General features: G+C 45.9%; 1 protein-coding gene across 7 annotated transcripts in view; it reads right to left on the reverse strand.

Moving 5' to 3' along the window:
* CUNH10orf90 (chromosome unknown C10orf90 homolog) overlaps positions 1 to 10,919 on the reverse strand; it is a 197,564-nt gene extending 186,645 nt beyond the window's left edge. For 5 of the 7 annotated variants that reach the window (XM_067533410.1, XM_067533409.1, XM_067533406.1 and 2 more), the window contains exon 1: positions 8,458 to 8,601. The gene's annotated coding sequence lies outside the window, so the exon portion shown is untranslated. Of the gene's footprint in view, positions 1 to 8,457; positions 8,602 to 10,886 lie in introns of those variants that run through there. The other 2 variants (XM_067533408.1, XM_067533411.1) reach the window with 2 other exon arrangements.
* Between the last annotated feature and the right edge of the window lie 8,231 nt (positions 10,920 to 19,150).

Consider the following 19,150-nt stretch of genomic DNA (forward strand, 5'->3'; position numbering starts at 1 on the left):
CTGGTCAAGGTACTTTACATGCAGTCCATTCCCTTCATCCACTAATTGTATAATTCATTTAAAAACATTTTTTTCTTTATAAAAGAATGTAAGATTGGTTTTTAAATTAAATAAAATTTTGATACACACCCCTTTTTGCCACTGCTGTCCATTATATGACCTTATAGAACTATGTTTATTATGAAGCAGCATGACATTTCAGCATCTAGTTTTTCTCATGCAAGGAAGCAGCATTTTATGCTCTGAGAAAACCAAAATGATATTTTTACTGTCGTGTTTTCCGTATGCTTCTTTATAGTGCAGCTTGTTTTTGTATTTTAGAGGATAAGCTGACACTAACAAAAAATAGTATAATTACATGGTGGTTTCTTTTTTTTTAAATGTTAACCTAATTTAGTATGGCTGTGAAGTGAAAATATTTAATTATATGCCTAATTATGGTAACGAAACAGAATCTGATCCAAAACAGTAGCGTTTCTCCATGAGTAAACAGTCTTTTCCTAAATTAACACAATTAATATTGCACATTGGTTATGTTTCAAAACTATTTGTCACACACTCTCTTCCTTTCAAATCAATGATGGACATCTGCTAGGATTTCTCTTGAATGGTACATTCTTGTCACTATGCATGCATAGAATTAACCTAAGATGTAAGTTAGCTTTGCTGAACTGGCAGGCACAGCCCACAAACTGAATGGGGTTGATCCAGGAAAGGGTGGGGGTAGGCTATTCAAAAGATGTCCTGAATCAGGACTTCTCCAGGGCTGCCTTCTCTGACAGGGCTCCTATAGTCCCCCAGATGTCATTAAAGCTGCAAAGGGGGCAGCAGAGATCGACTTTCAGGGGAGAGTTCCTCTCAGGTACAGCTGTCTTCAGGGGCAAATATGGAAGCAGTTTTCATACCTTGGGCCCACTGACGTGAATCTGGTCCACTATTTTACATTATATAGTGCCTTCCAATGGCAAAGAATCCCAAGGTGCTGTTTTAGTTGTGATAGAACATACTGTATACACACAGATAACTTTGTCCACCACTGCAGGGCATGTTAGTCTGGCTCAAACAAAATTCCAGATCCAAATGTCTCTCAGCTTTGGGAATGTTAAAAATCCAGACCCAGATTCAAATGTTACATATTGTCACAATGGGCCAAATCAAACCTTTAGAGCCAAACACTTCAGATGTTCCAGAATTAGATCTACATTTTGAAGTTTGAGCTTCTGTATCTGTTTCAAGTACCAATTTTTAATATATAATAGTTTTCACTAGAACTGTGTACAAATTCAGCATTTATTTCATGCAGCAAATGAATTTTTTTAAAATATTACTGGAAAGGGTATTTATGCATTAAACTTTTTAAAAACATCTTTTTTCCCCCCTTATTTGAGATACCTGAGTCTTTGGTCTAAAAAGAAAGGCACCACTTTACACTACAGTTTAAGGCGCTAATGCTGCAAAAGTATTTAAGCATGGAGTAACATTGATCACGTGCTTAAGTCCATCCCTATTCAAGAAAGCACATCTGTGTCAGGTATTTTTATATTATAAATATAAACTTACATACTTTTCTGAGCTAGAACCAAAATGTGATGCTAATTATTGGAATGTGGTACTAGAAGTATTACTTCATGAAAGGGATATCTCTGATGTAACATGCCTCAATTAACCAGACTTTAAAATAAATAAAAACCAATGTAATCAGCAGTATATTTGAATATCCTGATCCTTTACGGTCTCCTGTTTCCACAAGAGAAGTTCTTTGGGCATATAATGTATATTATTCGTTTATTCAAATAGATGTGAGTTTGAAAGTCAGGCCCTAGGAGCATGTTAATAACCTAGACTATTCAGATTAGTTAAACTCTCCATTTTAGGCAATAATCGAAAAAAATGCCATTTCAGAGAGTATTTGAACACCACAGATACACAGTTATTGTTAAATTGACCAGATTTGTTTACAGTGGTCACATTTAAAATGTGCTAGTTTTACCTTAGGTAAACAGATAGTTTCCTCAGTATTTCTCACGCTTTATATAAAAACAAAAGTTCTCAAAGTTTTCATATTGTGGGTCACTGTAGCCGGGAGGGATGGTTCCCCTCTGAGAGAGACCCAGAGGGAGAACCAAACCCACCCTGGCTGCTAGAGCTCAAGAGAAGATCACCTGACCGGAAGCAGGGAGGCGGGGCCAGGCTTTTAGAAGCCAGGCGGACACCACCTGACTGGAAGCCGGGGCCAGGCCTTTAAAACACCAGCCTGTGAGCTCAGTCAGGTGGGGATGGCTGAGGGAAAAGGATGCCTCTCCCTGGCGGCTCCACGCTAGAGCCGGGCCCGAAGCCCCCACTGAAGGGGAAAGGCTGGTCTCAACCCCAGACTGGGGACTGACGGAGAGCCTGCCTGAGTCCCCCATTGCCTGGGAGTCGGACGGGAACCCCCGGAGTCACCCGCTGCCTGGGAGCCAGAGGAGGACCCGCCCAGGCCTCCTGCTGCCAGGGAACCCGACGAGGATCGACCCGAGCAGCACCGAGCCTGGGACTCGGAGACCCTACTGGCCCTACCGGCGGCCTGGGGGCTGCAGGACCTGGAGGAACTCCCATCTGAGGAGGAGCCCATGGAGTTGCCCGAGCTGCCACCGGTAGATGAGGAGGGCCTGATCGGACTACCACATCCCGGCGACCTGGAGGAATCAGGTACCTGTGGGTACGGGGAGGAAGAAGCCCAGGGACAGCCCTAAACAGAGGCTGAGTATGGAGCACCTGGTTGGCGTGTTGTGGCCGGAGCCCCGCCAATGCAGTGACAGGTACCCCTGCCACTGCTAGGGCCCTGGACTAGGATGCAGTGGAGACGGGTGGGCCTGTGTCCCCCTTCCCGAGCCACCCCGGGAGAACCTTACCCTCCTCACCGTCCGAAACGCTAGACTGTGTGTTGCCTCGCCAGCCCTGCCTACGGGCTGGGCGCTAGACTGTGTGTTGCCTCGCCAGCCCTGCCTACGGGCTGGGCGCTAGACTGTGTGTTGCCTCGCCAGCCCTGCCTACGGGCTGGGAGCTGGACTGTGTGTTGCCTCGCCAGCCCTGCCTACGGGCCGGGCGCTGGACTGTGTGTTGCTTGGCCAGCCCTGCCTACAGGCCAGGCGCTAGACTGCTGTTTTCCAGCCCTGCCTACGGGCCGAGCGCTGGACTATCTGTTGCCTGACCCGCCCTGCCTAAGGGCCGGGGCGACGGACTATTGGCTCGCCCGCCCTGCCTAGGGGCCGGGGCGACGGACTAGACTCCCCCCCACCGGGGAGAGTCAGGAAGAGTGGTCCCCCTCCAGAGAGGACTCGGAGGGGAAACCCCAACGCTGCCCCCAGAAGGGCACGTTTACAGTCACAAAATGTCTCATGAGCGTCTTCACATCCCATTTGCAATTTCCCTTCAGCAATGATGTAGTAGTGGCTTACATGGAAAGTATTTATGTATTTCAGTTGGGTTATATTTAATGCGTCTTAGTAAACATGAAGTTAGCACCATTTGACCAGATAATCATGAACCATCATTGAATGAATAAGGTGTCTTTGCATCCCGATAATCCCTAGCTACTAGAATAACCCCCTGAGGCTACAGGCAGCTGGTACAATGCACAGCAGCCTTCAAGCCTGATGTATAGCTGGCATAACACAACTCTTCAGAATGATAGAACACTTGGATTTCAGTGGGGCCAGGACTTTAACCCTACAGCAAAACTCTCATGGACCTCAATTGGTCAGGATTTCACCCTTTGTGTCAGAACCTCGGTGGAACCTCCTGATTTACAAGAGCAAGAGAAAGGAATTAGACTTTTTTCACCCTCTGTTACATCCAGGTAAGGAAATAGACTTTTCAGGGTAGAATTTGGCCACTTGTGTTTACCCTGAAAGTAAAGCATTAACAAAATTTATGCCAGTAAAGGAATATAATGAAAATATTTTACAATAAATGCCAACTGTTTCCTAAGAATTAATTTCCCTTTAAATCCCCTTTTTCAGAGCATGTGTATCAAAATGATGCAGGAGAACAGAATCAAAATTACAGAGAAACAGAAGTTCTAGTAAGTTATTTCAAACATATCAGTTCGTATTTACTTATAATTATAATTCACAGGAGCACATTCCTGCAATCAAGAGACAGGGATGCACAGCATGAAAAAACATTTAGCATAGAACAGCCTCCATGAATAATTGCCTGTCAATGTGGCTTGTTAAAGAGAAATTACAATTTTACGAGACAATCCTTGTCTCTGTTTATCTAACCCAGTGGTTCTCAACCTTCCCAGACTACTGTACCCCTTTCATGAGTCTGATTTGTCTTGCGTACCCCAAGTTTCACCTCACTTAAACTACTTGCTTACAAAAAATCAGACAAAATACAAAAGTGTCAACATACCATTACTGAAAAATGGCTTACTTTCTCATTTTACCATATAAATTATAAAATAAATCAATTCGAATATAAATTATACTTACATTTCAGTGTATAATATGTAGAACACTATAAACTAGTCATTGTCTGTATGAAATTTTAGTTTGTACTGACTTCGCTAGTGCTTTTTATGTACCCTATTTTTCAACTAGGCAAATATCTAAATGAGTTGATGTACCCCTGGAAGACCTCTGCGTACCCCCAGGGGTATGTGTACCCCTGATTGAGAACCAAACATCTAACCCAAACACAGATAGGCGTAACACACAAATACATTACCAGCTTTTAGAAAAAAATTTTTTTCTCAAGTTGAATAGAAATTTAAAATTTTACAGTATTGAGAGCCATCACACAAAGATGAATTCACGCACAAAATATAGACTCTCAAATTCAAAAGTTTAATAAATTGTATTTTAAAGTGACATTGGCATTGGCAGGCAGTGTGGTCCAGCAGACAAGAAGAATTGAAGAGGCAGCAGAGCTATAGAAACCCTCCTATCCACCATTCAATGATAATCAGAGCTCACTAGGCATTGTAATATGGGTGGTGTAATATGAAGGGTGAAGCAGTAGGTGCACTCTATGTGCTGGGGAACTCTACTGTAAAGACCTTCAAGGCAGGATGGTCCCATTCAGCCATAATTGGGCCATCTCATAGCAGACATTTTGAAGTCACTACAGATCAGTGAGTAGCCTTGACTTGAGAGGTCATTTTAAGAACCATTTTTCTTTCTGATTCTGAGCCAAACTTAATCTTCAGAGATCATCTTCTGTCACAATTTTGTGCAAGGCATTAATATTTGTTTCAATGCAGTGAGCTGAGCATCTAATCTGTGCTGCCCACAGAAGAACTGAGTTTGGATCCTGAACTTGATCCTTGATTCCTAGTCCAGCAGGACATGTCTGCTCTGCAGAGGCAATAAGCTCAACCTGCTGAGAAGACTGACCCTGCTTTAGTCATTTAGGTAATACTAAATGACAAGCTCCAAAGTGAATTGTGTCCCACCCTCAATAGATTTCCTAGGAAGTGAGGACTGAGATCGAAGATAAATAAGGGAAAGGGAATGAAGGGAAATCACTCTAAAAGAAAGGGACATGATGGCACAGATGCACACCAGGCTTTGATGTACAGCTCAGCACCATACAACTATTTCATCTTTTTAAAACTGCCTTACTATTTTCTTTTTGTCTTTGCTTTGAAGAGATTGAAAAAGTATATCCATGTTACAAATTAAAAAAGGAATATTAACAATTCATTATTGAAGGTTATAAAAACAGGAATGGATAAAAACATCTCATTACAGAGCAAACATTATAGAGCGAACATAGCCTACGGCAATTTTCACATCTAGCAATATTTGTAAAAAGTGAGTTTAGTGCTTATGAAAGGTACTAGACAGAATGCAACACTCAGCTAATTTATGCATGGTCTGATCCAAAGCACATTAAGGTCAATGACAGTCTTTCCACTGACTTCAGTGAGCTTTGTGCCGAAGCCAAAGTAAACAGAACACAGGCAACAACAGTATAAATCACCGCACAATAAAAGTGCCTTAACATTTTCCTAGAAGGATCACTGCTAAGAATGAAATAGCTGAGTCTTTATGGTCATCCAAGTTTTGGCTTCTAACCTCAGACTATCCAAAGCAATACCATTTCTGACAGTGGCTTTCATAACAAGGGCTCTCCGCCATGAAATGGACAGAGATTACAACTCCTTTCATATACAGTAGGCCATCAGAACAGCCATCAAATGGTAATATCTTAGTCAGCCTCACCAAGGAAGCTTCCAGACCTTTCAAATTACCATGCTTTGTGCCTGAAAGAAACTAACAGACATTTTCATAACAATCCAATAGACCCTGCACCCAACATAAGAACAAAAGAACCATAAATATAAACCATACGGAAGGAAAACTCCCATTGTTTAAAGCTAGAATACTGAGCAAATGCCACTTTAGAAAAATCTAGTTTCTTGGACACCTCCAGAATATATGGCCTTCATAATAGCCCTTGGCCTCACGTATAGTTGTCAACCAACAATATACAACAATTGTAGCACGAGGTATTCAATTCACAACCTTTAGCTCCCAAAGCACTTGCACCTACTTGGCAAGCTAAAGGTGCAGATGTATTCTCTCAGTAAACAAAGAAAGCTGATAATGAGCAGGCCTGATATATTTGAACAAGTTAAGTGTACTGCTATAGTATCAAAACTACAGTAGTGACCTTTTTCAAACATGACAGGAGTACTTGGAGGGATTTTATTTTGTACAATTGACAACTAGAAAGTGTTCCAGCTAACTAGAAGCCAGTATCAAAAACCCTTATACTTCACACACTGTGTAGAACACAGGGGAGTAAGACAAGGAGAAAACACTGCATAGTGACAGGCAGGGCAGGAAGGAGCAGCAGTTACACATACTGTCCTAACTCCTACTTCTTTAGTTACTGACTGCTTTCTTTCTTGAAGAAAATCTACATGGCCAGTAAGCTGCATGGAGAAAGGGGATTATCCTGGGAAATGAAGAGCCAGGCAACAGCCACTCTGTGCAGCGTGTTCCCCCTTCCCTACATCTCAAAACAGGGATCAGTTAATGCTGCTTTATTAGCAGCACTAAGTATGCCTCTGCACTATGGATCTGACCCCATTCCCATTGAAGTCAATGAGAACCTTTCAGTTCACTTTAATAGGAACTGGATCAGGCCCTTTGTTGTTCCCATCAGAAGGGTCACAGTACTCGTTGTCAGGCAGCCAGCAGCAGCACAGATGGGAACATGCTCTGTACTCACTGTGGAAAATTCTCTCTGCATCTGACCTGGGACACACAAAATTCTGCCATCAACCATATGGATCCCTATCCTTCACTTGTTTTTGCATCCACGACCCTATACACCAAAATGAGAATGCAGCGGCTTTCAATGCTCTGCAGCTTTCTGGATTATTTTCTTTCCCTCTGCACATTTTAACATATGTGCCTAAGACAGATGTTTTTAGAAGCAGACCACCTTAAACAAATTCAAGGAGCACAGCACCTATTTTTTCCACTTAGCAGATACCCTTAATGCTAACTCTCTGAAGGAATCTTCTTCCTAACAGAATCATTACAAGCCTCACACACCAAGACAGATGAGACACAATAAATAGTGCTGTAACATTTGTAAATCTCTTATAACTGTCTGGGTTTCTTTTATGTCAAAAAAGCTCAAAATAAAAATGTCTTTCTATGCCATTTTCTCTTTTGCACAGGCCAAATTTTTTTTAAATTGTAAATATGGATGATTTAATTACTCCCATATTTGAATATCAGCTTTATTTATTCATCAGTGTGCAGAATGGGGAAGTTATCTATATTTTTTCTTTGTCTCAGTTTATCTGTCTGATATTGTGCTTTATGACTGCATGGAATTAATCAAAGCATGCTGTTCATGGCAAACAACAGAAAATGAATCAATGACAAAAAATAAGGTACCATGGACAGAATACCAAGGGTCCTTAAGGAAACAATGGGGAAGCTATTAATGGACAAATACCCTCCAGGCTAGCAGTTCGTTTTTCCCAGACCTGAGCCTAGGATGAAGTGGGCACCAAACAATTAAATACCCCAACCTGGAGAGAAAAAGGATGTGAATGAGCAGCAGCTGCTTGGGGGTAGGCAAAAGACACTGCGAGAGAAAACCACAGGGGAAAAGCTTCTCTCTCTCAGCCCAGAGATGGGAAAAAATGGGGCTAACAGAAACTACCAAAACTTGCAAGAAAAGGATAAAGTTTAGATGAGACCAGATGTATATGGACTGTTTTAATTCTTCTCTCTGCTTTCAGAGGGAAGTTTCTTACATGCACTTACAAGTACAATTGGAGCTGTCATATTAACAGTTGGAAACAGGGGGGCTGACCCATTGGCATCTAGTCTGAGAGTGGTAGAGACACATGGTTCCACCCAGATATAGGTGAAGGTAGCAAAATCTGTCACACAAGAAGGGCTGAAAAGGTGGGGAAAGGAGGTGTAGGGCACTACTCACCCTGTAACTGTGACAGCATGATGGAAGCAAGGGGTTCTGCTTTGGGACAGAGCCCTAACACCCAGGCTACTTCCCCTCACAATCTCTGCTCGTCTAGTCTACCGTTCAACTACATCTGCATCTTCAAGGCCTCAAATCATTGCTTTCTGCACCATAACTCCAACAAGTTTCCTGGTGTTCCTCCTCCAAATTAAGTTTTCTACCCTTTGATGAGGCCCAGGTGTTCATCAGGCTGGCACCTGACCCCAGTTAGTCCTGCCCCCTTAAGCTGGCAGGCAGCTAATTATGGCACAGGCAGGGCTAACTGAACAGGGCTGGCTAGCCCTAGGCCTCCTGGTCCTTAAAGGGGCAGGCCACCCTGTTACATCTTCATATACATCAGGAACAGAAGCCTTTGGTCAGGATTCAAAAAATGTCTTAAGTGGTGTAACTTGGAGCATTGCAAAGCCTGAATTTTAGGTGCTTAGAAAAATTTCCAGGCCAAGCACAAGGCACATTTATTTGACCTATCTCCTCTAATATAAACACACAGCAGCGTGTGTATAGATAGATAGATTCCAAAACAAGACACTCCACTGCACACAATTTTCTCTCCGAGGACAAGATGAGAGAACAAACACCACATGACAGAAGTGTAGTCACATGGCTTACTCCACTGCTGGAAGATGCTCAGATACTACAGTGCTAAACGCAGAATAAAAACCTATATGGAACAGAATAGAAAGCATTTCAAATCCCTTGTCTCTTGAAACTGTTTTAAACAGCTATAGCATTTGGTTGTTCATTGCCAACTCATGTGACAATAAAAGAGCATGGGGAACACATTCTAGAGAACTGAACATAGGATTAGGAGTTCCTGAAGTCTAACTATGCCTTTGCTAATGATGCTTTGCATGGCCTTAGGAAAGTCACTTAGTCAAAAGTATTAAAAAAGTGGTCTCTGACTTCAGATTCTTCAATTTTTTGGGTGCCTGCCCTTTTTGAAAATGTTGGTCTTAGCTTTGCTATGTCTCAGCAATAAATACAGATGAAACTTTCCTTCATATGAGAGAGAGAGAGAGAGAGAGAGAAAGAGGTAATATTCACACAGATTGAGAATCTAAAGTGCTAAGTATTAACAGGATAATGCATGTTTTCATCTTGAGCTTGCACTCTAACTTGTCATTATCTAGCTTGTTATGAGCAATGACCTTACTTGCATACCTTATAGTTCACATAATCTCTCTTTACCTACTCTTTAAATGTTTTTCATTTTTGATGCTTAAGCTTGAAAAATTTAAATAATTGGTTTTAAAAATGTTGAGTCAATTAGAATTTATATAGTAAAACACATGGTCCTCTGAAAACAGAGTCCTTGTTTTTACCTGCATGTTAGGGTTTGTCTTCACTTACCTCAGAGATTTGACAGCAGTCAACCGGAGTTACGCAAGCTACGCAAAAAACTTGCATAAATCCCGTCGACTTCTCTGCTTCTGTTCTGCGCACTGTCTTCACTGCACCGACGGGAACCACGTTCCCGTCAATGCAGCGCTACATCACTTGAGAAGGTGGTCTTAATACATCGATTTCTGGACCGACTGAGCGGGTCTTCACTGACTCCTCAGTCGATCCAAAGAAGTCGATCTGACGGCGGCAAATTTGTCGCCGTCAGTGAAGACATAGCCTCAGTCTCCTAGCTTTTTATAAAGCTTTTTTTGTTTTGCTCATTCTTCTCGGTGAATTCCTCTCAAACTATGTAAATGGAATGCATTATTTGATCTTGAATAAGACGGTCCCATGCTTGTAAAAAATGTCAACAATCACTTAAACAGTTAACATTATGTCTCTTAAAGTGAGAGCATAAAATACTATTCTGTTGGCTCATTGTTACTGCAAAAAGAGAATCAGGTTATAAACAAAAGACCAACTGTTAATGAGTTACTTTACCTTTTCAAATAGGCTATACTAGTAATTTATATAATTGTTTGAGGCCTGATTGTAGAATCCTTACCCATATAAGTAGTTCCACTGATTTCAAGTAAAGGTTAAAGGCCAATTGACATAAGCATTGAGTAATTGAATTTCTTGTAATTTAGAATCCAGAACACTTTATACATACATTCATTAAACATTTCTGCCTGAAATATTAAAATTACTCTCAGAATTTGGTGACCTTTACACAAATTTTCTTAAAAAGTCTAATATCCTCCCTTTTATGGAGCAATGAACATCCCCATGTATATCTGCTCCTGTCTTTTCCCTGTAGAAACTATACCAAGTCCTCTATGCGTGCACTTAGTAATCTTTCATTTCAAGTTTCTTCCACCAATATCACTAGTCTCTATACAACAGTCTAGTTACAATATCTACAGCACTTTTAGCCCTCTTCTCACCCGAGAGAAATAAGGCTCTCCCTTCTCTGACTGAGGCCACTGTATGATTAAACTCACCTAACCTTGTTCATTCATGTTCTTCCTCCCTCCATCTCTTTCCCCTAGTACTTCCTTCCTGTGCTGCTTTATCAGACTCGTGGGGATGGCCTATTTGGTTCTTTATCCCACCCACTAGCCTGATTAGATAACTACCCCAATCAGCTCCTCCTGGGTAACTGCTTAGTATCTAAGTGAGCAGGGGGTAGGCTTACCTGTTGACTTTCAGCAGTCCCCTGGGTCAGACCTGTCCTGCTAGCTGTGGGGCCCCCATTGTTGCTGCTGTTGAGTTGGAGGAAATACTGCTAACCCCTGCAGGAGAAGGAACAGCAGCATCAGTAGCATGTGGAGCTGCTACTGCTGGATGCTGTGAAGGGGATGTTGCTGCCACTACCACTGGACTGAGTAACTTTACATCACCCTTGCCTCCTGAGCCTGTGGTGGCAACTACTGTTGTGGGGGGGGGGAGCCTTCCCCCTAACCTATCTATTCCCCTCCACCACCCCCTTTCCAGGGTCCCAGATTACCCTTTGGGACTGCCTCTACTCCTTGACTTGGCTGTCCACCTTGGCCTTGTTGCCAGCCAGGACTTGTTTGCAGCAGCACACAGAGACCATGTTTGTGGGTGCATGTGCCCTTCCTTCCTCCCTTGGACTTGCCCTTTCTCCCATGGCTAGTGGGCTCCCTCCCACTCTTAGTTTGCCCTCCTTTCCCTTTTCTACCTGCCCTAGTCACTTGCTGCTGACCTCTTTGTTTGTTCCTCCCTGCCCTGCCCTACCCCCCCCCCTCCCCCTCTGCTTTCCTAGAGATTTCTTTTGTTAGTTTGTGTGCCTGCCCTAGCTCTTGAGTGTTTGGTTCATTGCCTGCCCAATTGCCTTAGCCCCTAGGAATCTGTGTGCCTTTTCCTGCCCTGTCCCAGACCTGTTTTCAACCCATTCTTTTCCTCCCCTGTCCCACCTGATTCATGCCCCCATAGTGCTTGGGAACCCCTGCCCCCCTTTTTGTTGCTTCCCCCTGTTCACTGCACTCCCCAAAGTTATTATAGCCCCCTCTTCCCAGTGGAGCTGGAGGAGCCTGTGACCCTTCCTTGTTGGCACCTTCTTTCCCTGCCTGCAGCCTAGGGAGGAGGAGTGGTTAGCCTTTCCCCTGCGCTTCCCTTCCAGTGCTTGCTCCTGTTCCCATCCCCTTTCCTTAGATAGCTGGGGACACCATGGAAGAGGGCCCCCTGGTTGATTCCATTGCGCCCCCTCCCCCCCCCGCTTGCTTCTCCATTCACCACCATAGTTAACACTTCAACCACTGTTGCTAGATCCATTGCCACCACCCCCACTGGGGCAGCGGCAGTGGCGGGCACAGATATAGATGCTGTTGCTGCCATGGATTCCATCTCCACTACCTGTGAGGGAGTCCCCTTGGCCGGTAGAAAGGGCCAAGGGAAGAAGAAGGGCAAGAGCCCCATCTGGAGGACAAAGCCTCCTGTGGCGGGGGCTGCTCCCCTTGCCACGGCCCTTCCATCAACCATGGCCCGCCTCCCTCTGCTGTTCCCTCTCTTTATCTTGGCCCCCAGAGCATACACCCAGGTGGCTGCACCCCACCGCCTCCTCTAGTTCCATCTCTAGTGGTCAGGACCCTGACCAGGAAGCACAGTGTCTGGTGCTTCCTGGTGTCTGCATCACCCCACAGGGAGACCTACGCGTGGGCATTGATTATGGTTATCTTCCTCCTGGCATCTGAGGCTGCTGCCTAGGAGGTGGTGGAAAAGGGCCTTGTGGTGGGGGCCTCTACATCCCCCTCCAGCCACTAGAGGATCTGGGAATATGGGACTGGTTTTTACTTCTGTTCTGCCATTCCTCCCCAATGCTTCCCTTCTGCCTTTCCTCTCCGCCCTAAGGAAGCCTGTTTCTGTTATTAGCCCTCTCCTGTTGGGCTGCAAGGACCCTGCCCTCCATCATATCCTCTCATTCCATCTGCAGATGTAACTCCAGCTGCTGACAGCAGCACATGACTGGGAGGCCCTCAAGGGGTCCTTTCTAGTGCCCCACCAGGGGGCTCAGTAATGGGTGTATTATTCCTCAGTGGAGGCCTGGTGTTTCCTCTGCCAGGTGACAGGTCACATCCGGAGGTACTGCCCCCTGACCCAGCACTCAGGGGTGCATGTGACCCCTGAGACCCAGGAGGGTGCCAGCCCTGCTACCACTGGTGCCCTTGGCTACCTGGTCTCCATTGCTGCCCCTTCTCCTACTTTGTCTGCCATTGCCTCTGCTCAGGCCCCGGGGATAGCCCGCCTTCGTCGTGCCCAGACAAGCAGATGGGCCCTATTGCCACTGTGCATAGTCAGACAGGGCCTACAGAGGAGAGGGTACTTATTCAGGGGAAGCAGAAACAGAAGGTGGGGGCTCAACCCTTGCCCCTTTCATCTGTGGCCCCCATCGGCGCCGAGGTAGATGTTGCCTCAATTGCTAACAGGGAGGACTCCATGGTTGCGGGTCGGGACTTTCACTCCATTTTCAAGACTGAGGCCCTGGGTCTGACCCCAGTTACCCAGGGGGAGGGTGACCCCTACCAGCAGGTCTTGGTCTGGCCGATGACTTCATCAAGCTGCCTCTTCCTCTTCTCTCTCTCCCCTTCCCCAGGCTGCTGTCCCAGTTCTTGCTTCCGGGGTGCTCTTGGGATCCTCCGGCTGCAGACTACACCCCATCCATGGCCAAGCCCATTATGGAAACAAACAGTGCTGAACAGCTGGGCCTTGAACCTTTGGGTGCACCCACCTCTGAGGCAGGGCAGCTGCCTTCGTTCCCACCTGGGGGCCCAGATTCAGGCAATCTCCTGCCTGTTGCTGTGGCTGTGGGTGCCGAGCCCATCACGGTGCCTGAGCCTGGCATCATAGAGGGTCCCCTTCCCACAACCATTCCCTTGACCCCTGTGTCTGTTCAAGTGGTTCAGCACCCTGGTGGCCTAGCTGCAAGGGCCCTTGATCCCAGCCCTGTTCCCACCACTGATCTTGATCCCACCCTGTTGCCATTTCTGTCCCTTTCCCTTCTACTTCCTATATGGTTGCCGCCCCTGAGCTTGTCTTGTTCCTCTTTTCGCTCAACAGCCTCTGAGAGGCAGTTATTGTGTTTCCCTCTCCCGATCCACCTGGGGCTGCTGTTCTCCCTTCCTCACTGCCCCTCGTGCCGGGGAATTATATGGGCCATGTGGTGCCAGCATCACAGGCGCTGTGCCAGGGGTCTGCCCATTTGCCAGTCTCTATGGGCTGCGGGATTTCAGGGACCCAGCCCTAGGACGACTGGAGGTCTGTGACCCCTACCCCTGATTCACTGTGGGACGAGCTGTGGTTCTAAGGGTAAGGTGCAGCTCAGTCCCCAGCGCTGGGGAATTTCCATCTCATCCTCCAGTCCATGAGAGCCATTTTGGGGAAGGGGATGGGGACTAGGAAGCAGAAAGCCACCTACCAGCGGGCCCACAGCTTCTATGACTCCTTGATCGCTTTCAGGGTAGATCACAAATTGCTGCAGGGTCTGACGGGGCTAGCAGCCTTCCTGCCCACAAGGATCCTTCCCAGCCCTCATGATAAAGCTAACTATTTTTGCCACATTAAATACCTGGGGCTATCGGGTGGGTCTCCACAGGTGCCAGGTGCTCTCCTTCCTTTGGGAGGGAGGTACTCTGTGATTTTCCTGCAGGAGACCCAAACAGACCCAGTAGCCAAAGCCAGCTTGTGGCTGGATTGGGGGGACATGGTGTACTTTAGTCACCTCACCATTCATTAGGGCAGGGTGGCCACCCTGTTCTCCCGACGTACGGCCTGAGGTGCTGGGGATTGCCAAAATCATGCCGAGTCACCTGCTGCACTGCCGGGCCTGTGCGGACGGGCTGACAGTGACCCTCATCAATGTCTATGCCCCGACACCAGGCCCGGAGTGGATGCACTTTTTTCAGCAGGCATTCACCTTCCTCGGCTCTTTGGATCCTCGTGAGTGCCTGGTCCTAGGCAAAGATTTTAATACCATCCTCAAAGTGCGGGCCCGCTCAGGAACTGAAAGGTGCCCGGCTGCCGCGGACATCCTCAGGGAGATTGTGGACCATCACTTCCTGGTGGACGTCTGGCGCAATCACCACCTGGATGGCGACTCCACATTCACTTATGTCAATATGGAGGTTGATCGGTCACACCACTCCCAGTTGAACTGCATTTACTTATCGTGCTTTCATCTTTCACAGGCCCACTCCTCCATCTGACCGGCCCTATTCTCAGACCACCATTTGGTGACCATGACGGCCTCTTTTACCATGGAGTGGCCGTGGCCAGCCTACTGGAATTTTAACAATAGTTTGCTGGAGGTTGTGGGCTTCATGATGTCCTTCTGGGAGTTCTGGCTAGCCTGGCGAAGGCAGAGGTGCGCCTTTCCCTCAGTGCAGCAGTGGTAGGATGTGGGGAAGGTTTGTTTCCAGTTCTTCTGCCGTGACTATGTGGTGATAGAGCAGCTGGAGCAGGAAGTCTTGGAGCTGGAGGGGCATCTAGCTGCCAGCACCGGGTATTCATCCCTCTGCGGAATGCGCCAGGAAAAGCAGGAGGAGCTCTGAGCCCTTGAAGACCATTGGGCTTGGGGCACCTTTGTTCGATCCCACATCCATTTCCCAAAGGAAAATGCATGGCTGCTGCTTCTTCTATGCTCTGGATAAAAAAAGGGGGGGCCAAGAAGCAAGTCACCTGCCTTCTGGCAGATGATGGCACCTCCTTCAAGGAACTGGTGGAGATGTGTGGGAGAGCCAAGACCTTCTACACCAGTCTCTTCTCCCCAGATCTGACTGATACTGATGCCTGCCAGGTGCTTTGGGACAGACTCCCGACAGTCAGTGTGGGCAACCGGGACCGGCTGGAGCTGCTTCTCACTCTGCCCAAGTTCTTGGAAGCCCTCTCTCATGTCCACTAATAAATCTTTAGGCATGGATGGACTGACTGTGGAGTTCTACCGCAAATTCTGGGACATCCTCAGCCTGGACCTTGTCATCGTCTGGGTTGGCCAAGTCCTTAGGGAGCAGGATGCTCCCGTAGTCATGCAGATGGGCTGTGCTAACCTTGCTGCCTAAGAAGGGAGATTTCCGTAACTGGGAGTTGGCGTCCCATCTCTCTCCTCAGCATAGACTACAAGGTCGTAGCAAAGGCCAACTCACTGCGGCTGGGGTCCATGCTAGTGGATGTGGTCCACCCTGACCAGACCTACACCGACCTAGGCTGTACCATCAACAATAACTTTTATCTGGTCCATGACCTCCTCAAGCTTGGGTGTAGGGATGGTCTGTTGCTCAGCCTCCTGTCCCTGAACCAGGAGAAGGCGTTTGACAGGGTCAATCATGGGTCTCTTCTGGCCACTCTGCAGGCATTCGGCTTCAGGCCCCAGTTTGTGAGTTTTCTCCAGGTGCTGTATGCCTCTGTGGAGTGTTTAGTCAAGTTCAACTGACCGAACCTGACTGATATTTACCGAACCCGTCAGTTTCGGGCATGGGATGTGTAAGGGCTGCCTGCTGTCAGGCCAGTTGTATACTCTGGTCATCGAGTCTCCTCCATAGGAGGTTGACGGGGTTGATGTTCCGTGAGCCAGAGTTGTGGGTGGTCCTGTCAGCGTATGCCAGTGATGTATTCCTCGTGGTTGAGGACCGGGCAACCAGGCACAGACGGAGGCCTGCCAAACTATTTACTCAGTGGCACGCTCTCGCCCACCTGGGGTTCAGGCCATTCGGTGGAATGCAGGTCCGCTGCTCTATCTGGGCATTTACCTTTCCACCACCCATCCCTCCCCACCAGATAACTGTCAAGGTTTGGAGGGCAGGGTGACTGAGCGTCTGCGAAGGTGGACAGGATTGCTCCGGTGCCTTACCCTGCAGGTACCAGCTGGTCCTGTCCATGCTCTGGCACCGGTTCAACACCCTTAGCCTGGACTTTATTGGGCCCCTGCCCTATAAGCACCCCTGCCCCACCCCTCCGTAACCCAGCTGGCTGAAAGACTTGCAGTTGGTTCATTTCAGAACTGTGCCAAAGAAGCATCTGTACACACTTGTGCTCTATACCATTCATTTCCTCACCCTGGTGTCCTATCTACTGCCATCCATGGAGAGTAAGGAACCGGTGGGCCAGCCTGTATTCCACCCTGGTTCCATGCTCCACTGGGGATATTAGTTGGTGACTCTTTCATGGATCCATGAGGATGGGCATGTATCTGGCATGGTTCACTCCCCTCCCTGACACCTGTCCCTTTCTGGGCATGTGGGAGACCCTGGTGTGTATCTACCTAGAGTGCACTAGGTTGAAGCCTCTTTTCCATCTTCTCCAGAACCTTCTCCTAAGATTCTGGCTGCACTGTTCCCCACACTTCCTGGTATATGCACACCCCATCTGTGGCCCCACAAAGTTGCGAGACCTCTTTGTCAACCTCCTCCTGGTGCTGGGCACAGTGGCCATCTATAAAACTAGGAGGAAGATGCTGGATGGGGAGGTGGTCTGTGATTGTGGGGCCTATTTTCGTTCCTCTCCCTTGGTTAACTCATCCAGGCAGAGTTCCTGTGGGCTGTGTCCGCTGGCATGATCAAGTGCATAGCTCTCCTACAAATAGAAATGAAGAGACTCTCACTGATTGTCTGCCATTAAATAACACTATAAAAGTCTCTTGGATAAACCTTTATCCAAGAACACATGAGAAGACACAAGAGTGTAATCTAGGCTATGGCTCTGGTGCACACATACTTCCAAAGACACCTCTATTTGGAAACCCTCATGAAAACCCTAATTACTAGGAGACCTTCAAACATTTATACTTAACATAAAACTCCTCACAGTTCTGCCCTCTTAATCTTAAAATCATCCATTTCTTCCACTGAATTTTGATATTTATTATGAGAAGGAAGTAAACATTGATTGGGAAACAACAGAATGAAATGAGAGGTGCTCCTCTATTTGATCACATTTAAAAGATATTAAACACCATATTACACTCTAACACACAAAGTTCACAGAATGGATTATAATCCTTTAAAAATACCATATCATTCATCTAGTTCCTCAAAATATTTTTATTGACAAATGGGAAATGTACTTTTTGTACATATTATGGCAATGCCCCGAAATGATATTCTGTTGGTGAAGAACACATAAACACATTCATTAGACAGACAAAATTATTCTACAAAGATAAAAGAGGAAGAATTTCAAATTAGAAAAATGTTATTGAATACAGATACTCTGAAATACAGACTATTCAAATGAATGTAATTTATTAATGGCCAGACATTCAAAATACATGGACAGATTGGAAGAGTATGAAATATAATCACCCGCAGATGCTGATCCATATTCTCTGCTTTGCCAAAGCTTAGGCTCAATGAAGCCAAGATCGGAGGCCAACAGGAAGTCATTTATGTCTCCTTGCTTCTCTCTGCTCATCCTTGATGGAGACTAGAACAGACTATAGGTTTTTCTAACTTGTTCAGCTGCCAGCGGTCCTAGCTTCTAACTTCAGTGGGACTGCTCACACACTTAACATCAAACATGTGCACAAATATTTGAAAGAGGGGGCTTAAATGTTAAAGTAATGTTGTACAACAGAATATTCATATAATTGATCTCTGATTTGGATCAAGACATCATATTTTTAAACTAAGATATAAAAGAAAAAAGTTTGTTCATCAAGTATGAATCTCTTACCATGTCTGTAGCCAAACAAGGTTGCAAAGGCAGCCATTCATCAGAGAATGAAACAGAGAATTATTGTGCATAGAAGTCATTCACCGCAAGTGGAAATCTTGGTGTAAAAACTGATTGCTCTTATCTAATCTGGGTGCAATATAATTTCTAACAGGATATCTTTATTGAAAGTAAAAAGCAAAACAGTTATGCAAAGCTAGGAATCTACTGGCCTTCCATGACACTTTCAGGGAGGCATATCTTCAATGGGACTTGACTATGCAGATAGAGTAATTTCATATTTAATCTGCCCACAAATGCTGAATCCACTTAGCGGCAAGGAAAGTGAAATAAATTATTATGAAAATTGTGACATTTAACTGAAACAGAACAAACATCCACTTTATACAGTTGTATTCAGTAAGTGTAATATATATCTTGATTATACTGGTACATTTATATGGTATCTTTTATTTATTTATTACAGAGATTTTTGGCTCAGACAAATAGATCTGTTTCCATTCATCCTTTTCAAAAGATATCTCCAGTCCCTCTGCCAAGAATTTCAAATACTGCTGGTGCCGAGTGCTGCATGAGGATCTCT

Source organism: Emydura macquarii, unplaced genomic scaffold (genome assembly GCF_026122565.2).
Source record: "Emydura macquarii macquarii isolate MOO-44397 ecotype Brisbane River unplaced genomic scaffold, CSIRO-AGI_Emac_v2 contig_3343, whole genome shotgun sequence".
NCBI lineage: Eukaryota > Metazoa > Chordata > Testudines > Chelidae > Emydura > Emydura macquarii.